Source organism: Pithys albifrons, chromosome 1, assembly GCF_047495875.1.
Source record: "Pithys albifrons albifrons isolate INPA30051 chromosome 1, PitAlb_v1, whole genome shotgun sequence".
Classification (NCBI taxonomy): Eukaryota; Metazoa; Chordata; class Aves; order Passeriformes; family Thamnophilidae; genus Pithys; species Pithys albifrons.
Window position 1 is genome coordinate 25,922,163 of NC_092458.1, and position 18,996 is coordinate 25,941,158.

The following is an 18,996-nucleotide window of genomic DNA, read 5'->3' on the forward strand; positions in this document are numbered from 1 at the left end:
GCTTCTTTGTTCTTCATTATCTAACTGATACATTCTCAAAAAGAGTGTTAGGTTGAACAGAAACACAGCCGTCAACAAGAAACTGTGCAAAACCAATATGAGTAGGCCTTCTAAAAAACACCGTCGGGTGTTTGAAATGCCCATCTCTGAGTTATAATCCTGTCCCCCTAGGCAATGTCCTCTGCTAGTGTCCTGGGTCTTTGCTTCCGTTGTCTCTCAGTGAATTATGGATAAAAATAGTTAATTTTTATGCTTTTAAAGGACACCAGGAACTTGATAAGAATAATATTTTTGCAGCAGCATGAAGGGGAATGGTATCTGAGATCATCTTTGTTTTTATTGGAACTTTAGTTATGCATTATTCCCCTAAGTTTGCTTTTTTCCCCAATATTAATTCTGTCATAAAATTTCTATTACTCCCTTGTGCCAAATGACAGGTTCATGCACGTTCCTTCATGGTTCCGCTCTCCTGTGTTTCATTTGTGTTTATTATTCCACCAGCTGGCAAACGTTCCTGAATGTTAAACTGCAAAAGCTGTTACATCTCACATTCCTCTTCCAGCAGATTCACATTGCCAGCAACACAGTAGTATATCTATCAGAAGGAAGCCATGGAAACTCCTTTTCCCCCAGGATTCCAGCACCTCCTTTTGCCTCTCTAGGCATTCAACAACTGTCCTATAAGGGTGATTTGCAGTATTGTCTATTAAAAATATTACAACATAATGTTTATTCTGAGGAGGAGCTTTGGCTTTTCAGCCTGTAGTGTTTTACTCTAGTAAGTTAGAACCACCTTTGCAGCCTAAGAAATGGCATTAATGCACACAGAGGCTGACTCTTTCTTAGAGCCTAAAGAAGGGACTGTGCTGCTTATGCCTACTCCTGAGCAGCCTAGGTTGGAGAAGTCGAATCTTGCTCTGGTGCTGCCACAGAGATACAAGAAAAAGTAAGGGGAAAGTAGGTTTAGGAACAGAAGAAAACTGCATATTTTTAAAAATGAAAATAATATTAATTTATTAAAAAATCCCAGTATTTAAAATTAAGATTTGTGAAAGCCAAGTGAAATAATCTACATTACTTGGAAGAAGTAATTAGAAAAGACAGGTGAACTTTAAATGTGTATTTCTGTAAGATTAATCTACAGTAATTATGGTGAAGATGGAAACTGTCTAGCTAGGTACACTGTATAACCTGACAGTCAGAAGAACATTGTATCTCCTGTTCATAGATTATAAACTGCAACTGGAAAGGAGCAGCTGCTTTTCATTCTTTTAATGTTCAGATAAGCCAATGACTATACACAGGATCTCCAGAGATGTTTATTAAACTGGCATTTGCAAATGTCATACACTTTAATATCTCTACTGGGCAACCAAGTGTTTCATTAAAGTCATGAAGACAAGGTAGGACAATGAAAAAAACCCAGGAATAGATAAAGGAAATATAAGGGAGATTTCTGGTCTGAGGATGTTTCATTGGCATTAATTAAGACTCAGGCTACCATCCTAACTCAAAGAATGTGGTGCATTTTATAAATCAGACTGAGAACATATTTCAAATAAATTGTAAAAGAATCAATCCCATGTATTCGTCTTCTTTTCAGAGCATAAAAAACAGTATAGAGACATTTTTCTGTTGCTCGTGGATGGAAGTTTTCTAAGAATTATTAATTTCACTATGTCCTACATTAGCTGCATTGTAATGATAGGTCTTAACTTTTGTTACACTAAATCTCCTTTCCCACCATTTTTCCCTTTTAGGACCTTGTTCCCCATTGGGGTTTATATGAAATTTTCCTCTCAGTCAGCTGAATGGGAACCAAAATGCAGTAACGATCTTCAGCTTGTAATCAGAGAAAGTCATGGAAGTCTCTCCTATACTTAACGATTTCTGGCAGGGTAGAAACATGCTGTTTAGCCTCACAAAGGAAAAAGGGTTAACCTCAGATTACTTTCTATAGGGCTCTGCAGAAAACTGACAGAATTGAAAAATTCTTGTGGAAAGCCATCACAGTTATGGCTGTGTTGTCTGTAAGAAAAAAATAGCTTGGTCTGTCACTGGAACAGGCTCCCCAGGGGAATGGTCATGCCACCAAGTCTGTCAGAGTTCAAAGAGTGTCTTGACAATGCATCTATTACTATGGTTTATTTTAGGCAGTCCTGCAAGGAGCAGGGAGTTGGATTTGATGATCCTGATGAGTCCCTTCCAACCTGAGGTATTCTATGATTATGACATTCAGGCAATACAATCCCTTCATGCCTGAAAATCCTGCCATCTACTGTGTGCACTGCTTCACATTTATTCACACCTCATGCCTCACTAGCTTTAACATCACCACAGAAACAAACTTTAGAGGAATGAGATCAGGAATAATTTTCATCTTTACCAACAGTGCAAGGAACACAGTGTCTCAGAGAGCATGACATGATGTCAGTATAAGAAATGTCACTCTATCTTAGACTATTAAGCTTTATTAGCTCACTGGTTTAGAGGTTATTAACCTCTCCAGTGTATAATTGGCACAGCAGTAACATTTATCTAGTCATAAAAACCATAGTTGACTCTTACCTCTTCAGACATCTTTATTCCTCTTTACCAAAGTAAATAGATCTAGATCTGCATTTGAAAACATCCTGTGCAAGTTCTTAGTCTATGTTTGTATGAACCAAAACCAATTAAAAAACCTTCACATGAAACTATATCTAGTTTGAACAAGCTGTAGGTACTGGTGCTATTAAAAGAATACACTTAGTGTGTTTATTTTTCTTAAGCAGTGTTTTCTCAGAAAACAGAATGCAGATGTAACTTTGCTTTCTAGTAGCATCCTTGCTTTACAGTTGAGATGAAACTAAGTAGGAAACTCCAGCCACGTTCACCTTGCCTTGCAGAACAGACATTTATATCAGGATTTTGCATTTTTATCATGCCTCTAAATGATGTTTCCCCTCTACAGACTATAACAGAAGTATGGGGTGGGTAGCCTGGATATAGATACATAAGATTCAATTCAGTTATGTAAAAAAGATGCCTATTACCATTTCAAATCTCAAATTTCAATTTATCTCACCTTGTTTCCAGACCTGTGCTTCCATAGGTCCTGTATCATACCTAACTGGCCTGTGCAGAAATTTCAGACAATATTGGATCTCTGAAATGGCCCTAGGCAGCTCTGTCTGGCAACTGAAGCCTGATCCTACACTTTAATCCTCTGAAATCTGATCACATGAATCCCACCATTTGCTTTACAATTGCACTGGTTGAACCTTTAGAGAATGGGTACCAGCATATAGGTGGAGCAAAGCACTGGATGCCACGGAGACCTCTGCCTAAACAAAAACATCCAGCACCCCTTTAAAAATCTTACAGTGTCTGAGATGTGCAGGTGAAGCTTGTAGAAATGGCAGGGATGTGGGTGTAGGGCTGTATCCTTCTGGAATGGCATGCAGCAGCCAGATGAATACCTCCAAGGAGCTGAAAGAGGAATAGATGCCAATATTTAGACAACTTAATTATTGCCTTTGGGGAGTACCAGGCCTGTTTCAGACATCATCAGGTGTCTCTGTCATAGATATCAGCCTGTATGTTATCCACCTAAATTCTCATTACCATCAGTGGTGATCGATATCTTCACATAGTCACCTATAACTAGGCCACTGAATTGATCAGTAAAGAAGGAGAAGCCTAAAGACAACTGTTCAGGTGACAAAATATCAGCATCTGTGCAATGCTTGGAGAACAAATGAGTATCTCACTCAAGTACATCTACTGTACTGGCTCCATCCTTCAAGCTTAGACACCTGTCTCATATAGACACCTACTGTGCTTGGAATTCAGTGTCTCAGTCCATACCTGAATCTGATCCCCTTCATTTGAGGGTTTTCTAGGGTCTCTTTATAATTTTGTGCCTCTAGAAATGTGTGATAACTTTCTGCATTTAAACATTAATGCCAACTCTCCCAAACCTTCCATATGTCTTTTGTTCCACTAAACTCACGAAAATGTCTCTCTTCAAGTTCTAGTGGCGTAAATGTGTCATACCTCATCCAGGGATTTCATTAGTTGATTTCTGTGTGTAACAGTGGAGGAGCCAGACCTCTGGACTGCAGCTGATGTCTTATGATGCTGAAAAGAGGTGTTCACCTTTGCTTTGTTAGTCACCTTGTTAGCCACTTGAAATCCCTTTCCGACATGAGATCCATGCTAGCACAGAAAAATTTGGTGATTATAAAAATGGAAAACCAAAAAACCCTAGATTTCATAATTTGGAATTGATAAATGTGTACAGAAACACTGGGGTGCTCCATCTGTTATACACACCTGCTCACCCATTACAGTCACGGCCACTATAAATTAATTTTTGTGCTATGGAACAGGATGCTCATGCATCACTCAATTACACAGAGAATAAGTAACCACGCATAGTTCCAGCTCCTTTTTTCACTTGAAAGGCTGGTGTATTCCCTCCCTTTCAACCCCATTGCTCCACAAAATGAAAGAGAAGTAATTTTAATTTTAAGAATGTGAGGAAGTGTTGCTTGGAAACACCATGGATAATAGCTGGTCCCTGTCTGGCCTGAAGCATGCCTCTTCACAAACACTTTATGCAGAGATATCCTTTTTTTTACCAAGAGTAGTTATTGAGATTCTTCTTTTGTTCCTGTGTAACTTTTCTTTAAAAAGAATACAACAGAGAAATATTTGGGCTTTCTTTTAGGAAGTAAAGTGTTCATACTTCATGTAAAACTGAAAAGGGAAAAATCTATTAAGAACTTTCCAATGCACAGTTATGAGCACAACTGTCACAGCCTACAGACCCTCCTCAGCTAGGAACCTTTGCACCCTTATGTGCTCTTGACTTCTAAAATTGGTATTTATTTTTCATGCATTATCACTAACTACTAATTCTATAGTTTCTGGACAAACAGAGGAGCCACCATGTCTTTTGAGTCCACTGATAACAGGGCTATTCTTCCATTCTTCAATAATTTCTTAAAAATGGTGGTGATTTCTGCAAAAAAAGTTGGCACATTCATTTCAATTGTTATTGAAGTGTATGTGAATTCCAGAAAAGTATTTTGTGGGATCATTTTTTAAATTACTAACCTTTCAGGTCAAGCTGAAAAAGATCATAGAGAGTAGCTGGCCTAGAGATCTAGATAAAAGCTCTCAAGAAAAGCGTTAACACAAAGGTGCTTTCTTCCATCAATACCAAAGACATTTTAGATTTAAACTCAGTTAAGGAAGGTGAGTTCTCAGATAACAGATATTCACTCTTTCTAATGTGGTATGTGCACATATGCTAAGAAGTTGGTCTGGGAATTTAAACCTCCCCTATTAACACAGAAGTAGGTTAAACTAAACAAGCAGGTCTGCAAGATAGAGAGATTGATGCATCTGAAAATTACTATCACTAAACTCATGAACAATATCAGTCTAAACCACTGTATTCAAGAAAGAGTCATTTTGCAGGCCCTGTCCTTAATTCATGAAGTTTCTTTTCAACCTTAATCAGATAACAGTTTTTCCTTACTAAGTCTCTCCTTAGACCAATGAGAAACCCTCTCAGCAAGTCCTATCTGAGCGAAGTTACCAGAGCAGAATGCTTGGCCAAAGCTTGCAGATACATTATCACAGGGTTTACAGTCTGAAAACCTTTCTCCTTTTTGAGTGTAATCTTGCTAAATCCATGTTTCAGTTTATCATTTCTGCACAGGACCATGTCTGAGATTCCATATTCTTTCTGAAGAAGATAAGCATGGCCTAGAAATCTTTGCAGTGCACACATTATTCTCATTAAAGTTAGACTTCTCAATTCACAGAAACAGAAAGAAGAGGATACACTCCTAGTGCAAAAGTTTATATGCATATTGATTCACTGTTCAAGAGGAGTTATTGTTACTGAACCACAGCATTTTTCAAAAGTCCATTATGGAATACTTTTTGCTGAATATGTTTACACTACGAGGTCTCCAGTTTACAAACTACACACAGCTGGAAACTCTGCACTTTGGGTAAATTAGAATATCTTTCTATAGTTGAGGATAGATTTAAATACCAGATTTGCACCAGTGTCTGCTGAAACTTCCTTAATGAGTGTCCAGGGCACAATAACCTGAAATTACTCTGCACAATTTTCAAGAAAAAGCCATGACTATTAAAGCAAAATAATCTTACTGAAAGACAGATATACTTTTCCACTGTCCATCTTTTCATTCAGAGCCTCAGAAAATCTCCACATGGAATTTAACATTACCTGCAATTTATGATATAACTAGTTAAAGTGACAGGCAAGAAAAAAAACATATGTAAAAATCTTCTGACAGGAAAATATTTTACTGGTTATCAAAGAATTCAAATATTACCCAGTAAAAACATACTAAAATAGCAATATAAGAAAATTCTGATCTTCTTAGCTATTATGACATACAATGCATGATGATTAGCACAGAGGAATATACACAGGGTCAATGAGCCAACAGGATAAGTAACCAAAATTAGCAAGTGATCATTATACCATTTTTACTGCATCCTCTTTTTGCCATTTCCCCCTGTAATTACTATTCAAGTTTCTTTCAAGTGTCTGTGAGAGTTTTGCAAGATATTAGCATGCATTTTTCTCAACAGATTTCTTTTATTACTGTTACCAACACAACTTTATGTTTTCCAGGAAAATGTTAAGCTGCAGTTTTCCTTAATCTTTTATTCTTTACTATTTTGTGGACAATCAGCCTGTCAATGAGCCAGCAGTGAACCCTTGTGATCAAAAAGGCCAGTGATATCCTGGGATGCATCAGGAAGAGCACTGTCAGCAGGTCAAGGAGGTGATCCTTCCCCTCTGCCCAGCCCTAGTGAGGCCTCACCTGGAGTGCTGTATCCAATTCTGGGCTCAAGAGACATGGAGCTCTTGGCACTATTCAAGAACTACCTGGATGCAATCTTGTCAACGTGCTCTAGGATGACCCTGCTGGAGCAGGGAGGTTGGACCAGGTAGCCCACTGTGGTCCCTTCCAACCTTACCCATTCAGTGATTCTGTGACAAATATTGCAAGATATAGGAGAATTTCAAACCCTTCAGCCCCCCTGCTTCCCCATCTCTGGCAAAAAGATGCACTGTAGTAGGAAGAGAGCCAGGGATAAAGTTCTGGAAATTCTAGTCTCTGACACTATAATTATGTGCAAACAATGCAAGGTTACATATAATAAAGACAAATGGTATCTTAAGATGTTTGAGGATACATAGAAATATAAGTGCTATTGCAGTGCTGATTACACAATTCATGAAACACATATATTTCTTGTCAGCTATGACTAGAAAATATAAACTCAATTTGGAAAAGGTGCAGAACGAGAGGCTAAGATAGTAGAAGAAAAAAGATTCCATTATCCAAGAGGAGCTTAGAATAATAGATTGAACTGATTTGATGAAGCCTATGCCAGGAAGAATGAAAATGAAAGCTTACCAGAGAGCCAGAAGGACACATAAGACAGAAAGGCAATACTGGCACAAGGGACACAGGGGTTTAAACTGACCATGAACAGGGTGAGACTGTAAGTTGGAAGAATGGTCCTAAATATGAGAACAACAATACTGTGGAGTAAATTGTCAGAAGGGAAAGGTGAAGGGAAGTCCCTGAATGAGTTTCAGATTGAGCAGAATAAGCTTGTAAATGGGACATGTTGTTGTGGCTCAGCTTCGCGAACGAAGGTTTGGGAAGGGCTGTCCCCACGTGGGTGTGCCTTTCCAGCCTGCACAGTGCATTTTTTAGGTGAGGCTCAGCGTGCGCAGAACTGGCCCCACCGTTTAAGTCCTGAGGTCCATCTGCCATGGCCAAGCAAGCTTGGACAGTGACAGTGAAGTCCCTCAGGACTAGACCCTACAGCACCCAGCATTTCCCAGGAGGTCTCCCATGCAAGTACTAATCCGGGGCTGACCCTGCTTAGCTTCCAAGATCTGACAGGATCGGATGTCAGGGAGGTATTTAACTGCCTGCATTTAACTGCCTAAATGGGAGACAGTGCTATGGTGATCTGTCCTGGCTCTGCACACCCATCTCATGTTGACCAACGCACACCGGGCACCAGGGTACCTAACTAGCTCCTTAGGGGGAGCACAGTGCAGGCTGGCATCTACCAAGGTTTACAGGAATTATATCAGTTCAAAATTTTCTACAAATAACAGAGGTAAGCCAATAATATATTTTAATATAATTATAATATATTTTAATTGGAAGTGAGTTTACACAAACCAATGAGTATATTATTGTCAACTTAAAAAGAAAAAAAGATGATTCCTTTTCAGCTGGCCTCACTGGCAAGTGGCAAGTTCATCCATCCAGAATCAAAGCATTACTTAAACACAGAAAAGCTTTTTTCCTCTGTAAAGATGAAAATAATGTATACAAAAAATGAACCAAAGATAATGTTGCACACTGCAATCAATGCAGCTGTTACAAGTGCCTCAGTTACATTCAAAGCTGCTCAAAATGCTAATAACATTAGAAAAAAATCACTCTGTGAGTGACAAACTCATTTGTCTCAAAACCCATGAATACAGGTGAGCACTGCACTCTAAACTGTACATTATATATTTAATCTAAATCCACTCTGGAATACAGCATTCTTCCAGATAGAGTGCTTGGATAATAATTGCCTTAGCATAGTTGTACAGTCCAAACAAAATTGAGCTGTTAATTCACAGCATTAGATCTGATATGGATAGATGGGTTTTGTTTGTCTCTCTTTGATTAATCTCTTTGGCCAAAAGTCAACTGAACATCTGTGAATACAGAGGGCTTTTTTAATGAGAGGGTTCTAGAAGGGAGTAAGAGCCCACTGCAAAACACCCACAAGGAAGAAGATTAAAACCTTATATAAGGTGTCATATATGTTTCACTGGTTAGCTAAATTAAAATATGCATTTAGACTTAGCTACTAATATTATTCTTCCCGTAAGGATGAAATTATCTATTTAATTTCATAATCAAAGAAGCCTAGTTTTATTTAGTTGAAGAAAATTTACTATTTAACACTTATTTTTCAAATGTTTTAACAAAACTATAGCTGTACTTAAAGAAAATCCTCCCTTTTGGAGCTCCAAGGCCAGAACAAGGCCTGTACTCCCAGATGATCAAAGAAGGTTCACATTTCAGATGAGTGTCACACACCACTGAGAGGAGTGTTGGCACAGAAATAGAGCGTGTTTTCTCCTTGAGAAGTTAATGTAAGTAATGTAGCTATTTCCGTATTTGTAATTAATTCATGACAGTCTTTTATCAATATTAACCTCAACAAAAGACTGACTAAGAGCATTTAAGAGCTTCTCCTTTAACGTGTCTGAAGTACATGATCCTTCTGCATGACTCCTCCTAGTGTACCTTGTAGATACACTGAGTCATCTGTCAGGATTTGTCAGTCTTCCTATAAAGAAAAAGTCATCAACATTAAATCAGTTTGCCATCAGTATTAGGATTTAGAGAAGCATATATTTTGCCTCAGCACCAATTTATTATCAAAAACATGGATTTTTTGTTCTTTTTATCACCGTCACTTTGCTCTTCTTTAACCATAAAGTCCCAATGTTGCCACCTTACAAGTTACCAATGAATCACTCAGTGGAGGCTTCTCAAAAATTTAACTTCCCCACTGAAGGCTTTTTCTGAGAAACTTGGTATATGATTTTAGAAGATCCTATCTTTCCAGTATAACTACTGATAAATCTGTGTTAGAACTAATTTTTAGTTTTTAATACCATCTCCCACCATTACAAATCAGACACAAGAGGGTTGTCTGAGCATGAAGCAGGAGATACAGGAACGCTAAAATTCATGTACTGTGCATCTTCTCAAGCCTATGCAATCATGCTAGAATTAAATTAAGGCATAAGCTCCTTCCCTTTATCACACCTATCAATGGTTTCTGTAACATGTTTTGCACAAGTTATGCCAAGAAAATACGCTTTTTTCATTCTTTAATAAATCAGTTTCTAAAATATGAATTCATAAGAAGCATGTGTGGCCACAGATCCGCTTGAAAGTCTTGATGTATCAGAATATTTGTCAATGCAATAATAACCAAGAGAAGGTATCAGCATGCTTAACAATAGCTGTCAGAAGTACCTGAAAAAAATGGATCATCACTCCAGTGACACCACGTGTGTCCTTGACGTAACTGTCCCATAGTGACCTAAGAGCAAAGAAAGAAATCATTGCTTTATTAGTATAGCCCAGTTTTTTCCACTGGAAGTTTATTGTCTTCAGTGAGTTCTTCAGAGATTTTACCTCTTTCCATTATCTGCAAACAAGTTGAAATGATTTGTTCGTGTCTAGCAGAGAAAATATCAATTTCTTGAATGCCTTGCATTTTCCATTGCAGAATAAATACAAACAACCTCATTTTTATTTCATAATTTTTTTTCTTCAAGGGACATGAGCATCTTAAAAAGGCTCCAGGGAACCTAGTGCTATATATTATTTACCTGTAGAGAGTATTTAGCTCTCTGAGATCTTATGTCACAAGCCAGAAATCAAGAAACAAAGGTGTTAATTGCACTCCTGTTTCACATCACTCCAAATCTGAGACAGAACTTGTTTAGCAGCCCATGGGAACACCTGACCTTCTAAAATGTCATTGTGTCACTGCCCACGCTATAGCTCTTCCTTGTCAGAGGTGGGCCATAAAGCCCAAATTAGCAACTGTTTTCCAAAGTTCCACCAAATATATCTTTGCCAGAAATAACTTTCCATAGCTATTATTATTTTAAATGTTTGAAAAATCATCACTGTTATAGTGAATGGGGACAGTATATCTAGAATATTATAATATATGCTATGCTATAAAATTAAAACATACAGGGAAATTTCATTAGCATATTATTCACTGTTACTTCACATGCTCTTGTTTCACACATTGCCTTTATTCAGCTGCATCCCATTTTCCCTCTCTTTCTACCTTTTTTCCTGTGACCCAGATGTCCACCAAAACACAGCACAAACAATGACAACAAACAGAGCTCACTCAAGCATGCAGAAAAAGGGTTAGAAGCACAAGCACTGAGTACTGGCAACATTTCTCTGAGTTTGCTGTCCTAATTTCCAGCATTTTAATGAAGAAAAGCGAGCAAATCTTAGCTATTGAATAATTCTGGAAAAAGCTGAAGCAAGCATAATGGATACAAGGACATGCCTTTGAAAATCTTGAGAACCTTGCACTATACCTTTGAAGAAATGGAAAATGTCTCTCTTCTGTGAGATGCCAAATCCATTGTCCTTATGTGGATAGTTCTCTGTTAGTCTTGTAGAAAATTACATTAGTCTTGCAAGATGGAAGGCAACGTTAAAATCTGCCTTGTAGACTGTGATTTGTATCTCATTTTAATGTCAGAACTCCCACATCTGAAGAAAAAGAAATAGGAACTTTGCGGGGAAGATGACAAACTTAAGAACTCTGACATGACCCCTGAGCATCCTAGAGGCACTGCAAACAAAGCCATTAGGAAGGAAGTAGGCAGATCTACAGTGTCAAATTTTTAATATCCATGCAGTCTTGAAAGAGTAGTATTTGTTTTTTGTAACTTTCTCACAGCTTATTTTGTCCACTTAAAACTTATAGGATAACTAAAGCCCTTTTCCAGTTTTGTACTCTTACAGACTTTTAGAGCAAAGGATTAAAAAATGCTTTTAGTCCTCTATGTCCTTTATGGATTTGAGGCAGGATTTTTTACTTTAACTCATACAAAGCTCAAATAAGACAGACTTACAAAGGGACCCCAAGAAATGTTTCAGTTTCTCCCAGCATCCAGGCTTGCTAAACCTATAACATTCCTAGCAGACATTCTTCAGTAATAAACATTTGGTTATCCCCTTAAGCAATCTCCTCTGGTGATACCTGCAAAAAGTACTCAACAGTGGGTTTAGTCCCTTCAAAAGGACACCTTACAAGAGTAGACTAGCATCCTGAAAAAAATTAACTTTCTGTTTTTATCACAAGAAAACTTTATAAATCCAAGTAATAAAGAACGTATTACAACACAAGCTGGGATACAAAGCTTTCCTAAGCTGCCTGCATTCATGTTCCTGTTTTCTTTACTTTAACAGAGCATGTGAAATTTGGGAAATACATGTCCAAATAGCAACTTTTGTAAGGAATAAAAAACAAACACAGAGAGTATAGGGTTCAAAGGACCTTGTTATATACATAAGATCTCACAGCCTGGATGAAACTCTTAGGTTTCCTCGTAGACACTAGAGTTAGCCAAGGGCCGTCAGCTCAAGCTCAACTTGGTGTAACTGAATACCACAGCAGATGTCCTCTTTGACACTCCATCAGACTTCTGAGCACAGACGTAGGCGCTACAGACACCCAGAAGTTAAAACATTGCTTGCAACACATTGGCAAATGTAACTTATTGGAGTGTAGTAAGTATGACCCAAAGGAATATAGTCTGAACAAAAAATGAGAAGGGAGTAAAGTGAAATCAGTTGGACCCTGGATAGGCAGGTAATTAAAAGAAGCTCCCAGCATTCCCTAAGGATGCATCTCTTTGTCCATTACCAGGATATGGATGTCATAAGGATGCCCCTCTTCTCTTAGCTTTTTTAAAAAATTTTTTATCAAATCCTTTGAAATGTGTGTGGGATAAAAATCAATTTGGTCTGAAGTGGTGGAAGACAATGATAAATGAACAATGTAACTGCAGAATTCCTAGTGCCTTTTAATAGCCAGAAGGGACATACTAAATGAATCTCAGAAATGTGATTCTTGACCATCATGGACTTGAAAAAAAATAGAAAGGTCCGTGTGAGTTTTTCCTGGGTTTTAGGGGATTGTGCTTGAGACTTTCCCACCATCTAATTAATTTGGCTCCAAGCTCATTTTAAAAAAAGTGAGGCAGTCAATAAAATACATATGATAATTGTTACCACCTCTTTTAGCTTTTAAACTGGAGATTAAACATTGCCTATACATGATCTCCCCTCTTTTCAAAGTGTGTTTATTTGAAAGGGAGAAGGAGAAACGTTAGTCTTCTGTAGATCTTCAAGTTACTACCACATATTTTTCATGCAAAAATGCACCAAAACTTCCTACTGTTAAATTATTTTTGTCCATTTAAAGATGTATGCATGCTGTACAACAGGCTCACATCTGCATATTTAAAGATGTAGAACTGCCAGTAGCCAGGATAATTATATTTAATATGAATGTGAAGATGAATGTGAATCACTGAGCTGACAGAACTCTCTCTTCTTGACTCAACCTCTAATACTTTTCACAGCGTAGTCAACTAAAAGTGTGTTAGTGTTTGTTTTTCATTTGTTTTTTGTTGTTTGGGTTTTTTTCTGTGAAGAACCGCAATCCTGAGCCCTGGCCATCTGTGGTTATTAGAGATTCCGTGGTAGTGTTCACAAGCAATAGGGAGTGAGACACACTTTCACTATGCCTGTACAGTTTTTACTGAATGCACTACTCATCTCCTGCCCTGAACTTGTGGTTGAAATAAAGGAAATACAGGCAACAGCTGAAGTTGACATTGTGCAGCTTATCTCACCAGCTTGGACCTGAGTTCACCTGGGACCTTCCATGTGTGCAGAAGGAATTGTGTTTGGTGAGAGAGCTGGGCCAGAAATGGACAACCCTCTCTTTCTGACCTACAAATACAAAACAGGATATTGTAGGAGCAATAAACTGTGTTTCTCTAAGTATCAAAACATGCACTGCAGTAGTTTGCAGGGCTGTTTTTCCTCTTGATGTGCTGCTCTGCTGAGCACCATGCTGTGCCTGTGCATTAATGTAGGCTGATGCCAATTACTCTTAAATTAGCTAGCCTGCACACCAAATCAGAAACACTGAGATGAACGCAGGCTGCAAAATTCACCTGAGAAGCTCTTTACAGACTCAAGCACCATATGTGAGAGGCAGCTAACTGAAGGTGCTTCAAGTCTGACTGGGCTATGGTAGAAACTGAATTAATGAGCAAGGGCAGGCTGACAACAGGCATATGAGCTCCTAACTCATATATGGAGATCTGATTATTGTACCATGGAAACCTGTGACTAAACGAGGGTCTACACAACAGGAGTCTGCCCTGAAGCAGGATGAGTCCAGGTACAGTCCTCCAGGATTAGCTGCAAGCTGCAGCACTGCTCTCCTGGCTGCCAGCTACCTGTGACAGGCACTGAGAAGCATTTGCAGAAGAGTTTGCTAAGTGTTTTGCAACCTTAACTCTGCTGACTTTAAGGAAGTTTAAGGCAGCTGAATACTCAAATGATTTTTAAAATGGAAATTAAATTCTAAGGAACATATGGCCTGTCCACATCACTAAACGAATGTGGAAGATTTAATCTAGGTAGCAGGGGCAGCAGTGGCAACAAGGATGGAATAGTTTCAATGTCAGCATGTGCTGCTAGAACGTCACGTTCAGAATCAGGTCCTGGAGTCAAAAGTTTGCACCTTGGCCGCTCCCTCAGGTAAAGCCTGAGCTGACATATCTTCACTACTTTTATTATGGCAGTTATTTAAAATAGCAAACATATACATGCAAGCAGTACAGACACATTCATACTAAAGAATTAAGCAACATAATCCTTTCTGTGGGTAACAGGATGAACTCTGGGACTGTTCTAACCCAAACCAGTCAGTGCAATACCAATTATTCCCTTCCCCAAATATGGTTCAGGCATCAGCACATGGCCATACGCATGCAGTTTGCAGGCAGACAGACTGCTTTGGGAGCTGTCATGGTTTAACCCCAGCCAATACCAGGAAAAAAAGTAAACCTCATGAGTTGAGATAAGAACAGTTTAATCACTGAAGCAAAATAAATTATTATCAAAATAATACTAATTATAACAATAAAAATTATAATGAAAAGGAGAGAAAGAGAAGACTGAAACCCAGGAAAGGTAAGTGATGCATGGTACAGTTGCTCTATACCTGCTGACAGATGCCCAGACTGTCCCTCAGCAGCAATAGGCCCCTCCCAGTCAACTCGCCCCAGTTATATACTAAGCATGATGTTCTATGGTATGGAAGAGCCCCTTGGCCAGTTTGGGTCAGCTGTCCTGGTTATGATCCCCTCAGCACCTACTCGTGGACACAGAATGGGAAACTGGAAAGTCCTTGACTAGAGTGAGCACTACTTAGAACAGTTAGAGCATCAATGTGCTATCAATATTATTCTCACAGTAAATGAAAAACACAACACTATACTAGCTACTAAGAAGAAAATTAACTATCCCAACTGAAAACAGGTCAGAGGAGTAATAGTTTCTTAGCTGAGAAGCACACCACACAGTACCAATCAATGCTCTGGATTGTTACTAGGCACATTTTGTTTACTACTATAAACATAGCCTTTGAACGCAATACTTTCATTTTGCTCTATGGTCATGCTAGACATTTCAAGCATTTCTTAAAGCATTTTCTCCTTAATGTTTGCACACCTTTCTCACTTCAGCTCTTACTGTAACTTTGTTTCACCACGAAGACTCCGATATGACCAGCTTTGTCCAAATTAACTCTCCAATTACTCTATGTACCTCCAGCTGCAAAAACAATTCGGTACCTCACTAACACAGCAACACAATGCAATGTGCTACCACAGAAGGACTACTTAAACACTATGAAATCTGTGAGTGCCTTCCAGGGGTTAAAATTTATTGACCTCTCCAGTAGGATATTAAACCAAGATCTATACACCTGGCCCATGCGTGAATGACAGTGTACTCTTGCAAAGTGACAGTCCAGATGAGCTGCAGATTGGGATATCATGTCTTGAAGCAACTTGCAAGAAAACTAAAGAAGAGATCTAAGAGTATTCCTCTTCATTTGTTGTTGTTGTTTGGGGGGTAGAGGAACTGTTTATTGGTATGACCAACTTTAGAGGAAATTTAGAACTACAACATGTTAATCATCTTAAATCTCCTAGAGACTCATAAAAAGAAAATTATACTGCCTGAAAATGTTAAAATCATCTCCTTCTATTTTACGTGAAAGCATCAGCATAAAAATGGAAATAATCCCCTCAGGACACAATCCAGGGAGAAACAACAACATGACCCTGAGTTATAAACAGGAAGAGATTTTCAGTGTACTGCTGGGGATTTAGCAAAGGGATCCCCATTAATGTTAATAGGAGGGAGAGGCACTGAAGTGGAAATTCAGCCCTTCATGTCAAATGTTCTGAAAACCAAGCAGCTTGCTTCTGCCTGTGCATCCAGCCAGAAACAGGGATGAAAACAGTTAATTGCTTTCTGATGTTTGAGTTGAACTGAGGATACAATATAAGCATAAGGCATCTGGAAATAATGCTCCTTTTAAGAAATCTGGGAGGTAAGTGCCTGCTTCACCGCACAGGGATGGGATCCCTCACTCTGCAGCTCTCTGGCAAATTCTAATGTGAGCGTCATTTAGATTAGATGAGATTAACCTCAGACTTCATTGCCCATGCAAACAAGACAATCTAAGTACACTAACATATATGCTAACCATTTTTATTGAAACATAAATGCTTCTCTCTGAAAAGCTTTTAAGCAATTTACAAGCCAAAATGAACATAAAGGGCAAGGGTCTTGTGTTGTTTATATAACTTCTGAAGATTTTTATGCTTTGCTATGTTTAGCAATGTAAACTATAAAACATGCTGGTATATTCTTCATTCACTGTGTTTTCTCAGCTGAAGTTTGTCTTTTTATAACAGAATACCTAAAATATTGACAAGAATCTACTGAACTAAATTACAGATTTTCCTCCTTTCTGGAAGAAGTTCAGATTTCATTTGCATCCTTCTTGTGCATCCAAAACTGAGGGTAGAAAAACAATGGGAAACAGAAATTAGAGCCAGTGGAGGAAATAATGGTAGTGCATTACAAATGGAGATCTAGTTCTATACTTCTCTGTGTAACTAACTTAGGTGGAGCTGAGGAAGAATGTGAGGAGTTTTTCCCCTGAGGAGGAAGGCAGAGACAATGTGAAATGAATTGACCCCATTCCCCGTCTCCCTGAGAGGGGAGGAGATAGAAAAATTGTGAGCAAAGTTGAGCCCTGGAAGAACAAAGGGAGAAAGCTGTTTTGATATTTGATTTTATTTCTCATCATCCTATTCAGCCTTGAAATAAATTAAAATAATTTCCTGAAGTCAAGTCTGTGTTGTCTGGGATTGTAACCAGTGTGTGTTCTCTCCTTGGAAGACATGACTTCTCAGCTCCTTCTCAGCTACACTATAAAGAACAAAAGACAACAGGCACAAGTTGCCACAAAAATTCTGACTGAACACAAGTAAACCAGTGTTCATAATGGCAACTGTCAAATACTGGAATACCATCTCAAGGGATTCTGCCAGAGCACTATCCTCAAAGATTTTCATAACTGGATAAGAGTAACTTGATCTAGCTTTGAAGCCAGCACTGTTTTGAGCAGAATGTGGACTAGAGACCTCCACAGCTCTCTTCTAACCTAAATTAATCTCTGGTCTTATGCAAGGTTAAAAATATTGCTTAGTTCCATAAGAAACTCTGCAGAAGAAGAGACAGTACTATAATCTTTATAAAAGTCTAACCTGGGCCAGGAAGGCACAAGAGGTCTGCGAGGCTCAGACTCACATGTGTACATCTTTCCTTGTCTTTTTAATCACTCTGCATCTATACTTAAGGATCACATTTTGAGTGCAAAATAGTACAAGTAACACCATTCTATTTTTAAAGTGGTCAGGAAAATCACAAAGAATTTACCTCAGAAGCTCTTGCAAATATAATTTAGAAGCTGTTTTAAAGTGAAATTTCAGCATATAGGGAGGTCTTTGCTGTAGTTTCTGTTCCTTGCTTCACTGACCTTTTCCTGGTGGAGAATATGAAAGGCAAAGGTGGTTTTGTTCTTCATCTCTGCATCCCTTTGTAACTCGTCCCAGATGTGCCAGGAATGCAAAGCCCCATAACGATGTCACCCAGTTGCATTACCTTGGCTCAGATTTCTAATTGCTCAGTTTGAGAAAGAACTGTGAAAAAGCCTGTAGAGCAAAGATAAGGAAGATAAGTTGCAGACAGGTAAGAATTCCGAGAGAGGTTCATTAGTAACTCAAGGATTTCAAAAGGAAAACACTGTCATGAAAGGGTATAAAAATAAAATAAAAAAAAAATACATGCAGTGTTGAAGGGTACCAACCCCGGAACAGCATCTATGTCATTGAGCAAAGCAGTTTAATCCACTTCCTGACTAATGCCTACCTGGCCTGCAAACAATCTTTCAATGTCTAACTGGGCTGGGGAACATAATAAACCATGTGGCTTGGTAAACACAGCTATCTTTTGTGTATGTTGGCTGAGATGTAATTATTTTGTCCTTTAAATCTGGGTATACCTTGCTTGCAGGGCCTCTGCACAGGTTTAAACATGGAGGAAAAAGTGGTCCAAAGGGTCACCATCACAGGAGTACAATTTTGAGCTATGCAGCAATGTTTGGATTACATTTTGGGGCTGGAGAAAAAGAGCTTTTTAATCTGTCATCTTATTAGTCAACTTGAAGTGATGTGAAAACATGCAGGTTTTGTAACAAAGCCCTTAGGAATATTCATGCAATTGTCACTGACAGTTTTCTATGTGGTTACTCTGCCTGTGTATTTTGTAATTAAACTCATTTCCAATTAGGCAATTGAAATAGGCATTTTTCAAGGGTTTTCAATGCAAAATCACTCTTCTTTTTATAAACTTTGAACACTGAGCCATGAAACTAAGAATATCAGTATGTTTTTTTGCACTTTATTCAGATGATTGCAATTTTAAAATTATTATTCTTAAGTAAATCTTCCTGAAATCAGTTGATAGTAGTGGAACTCCTAGAACTTGAAAATATTTATGAGAAAGGAGTAGCAGCAATGTTGTTTCAATTGCTAGATCCTGGAAAAACCCATCAGTATCTACTGCACTACCAGGGACCACCAAAGTCCGTGCCAAGGGCATCACATCATTCAAGATAACCACTGTTATCTTCTACCAGGTTAGAAAACTT

The 18,996-nt window shown here is 38.4% G+C and overlaps 1 long non-coding RNA gene across 1 annotated transcript; it reads right to left on the reverse strand.

Moving 5' to 3' along the window:
* Positions 1–8,203: 8,203 nt before the first annotated feature.
* On the reverse strand, positions 8,204–17,995 carry LOC139678862 (uncharacterized). The gene is made up of 3 exons (XR_011699110.1): positions 17,824–17,995; positions 10,116–10,182; positions 8,204–9,417 (listed from the first exon to the last, which is right to left on the reverse strand). It is a non-coding gene; the product is annotated as an uncharacterized lncRNA (long non-coding RNA).
* Between the last annotated feature and the right edge of the window lie 1,001 nt (positions 17,996–18,996).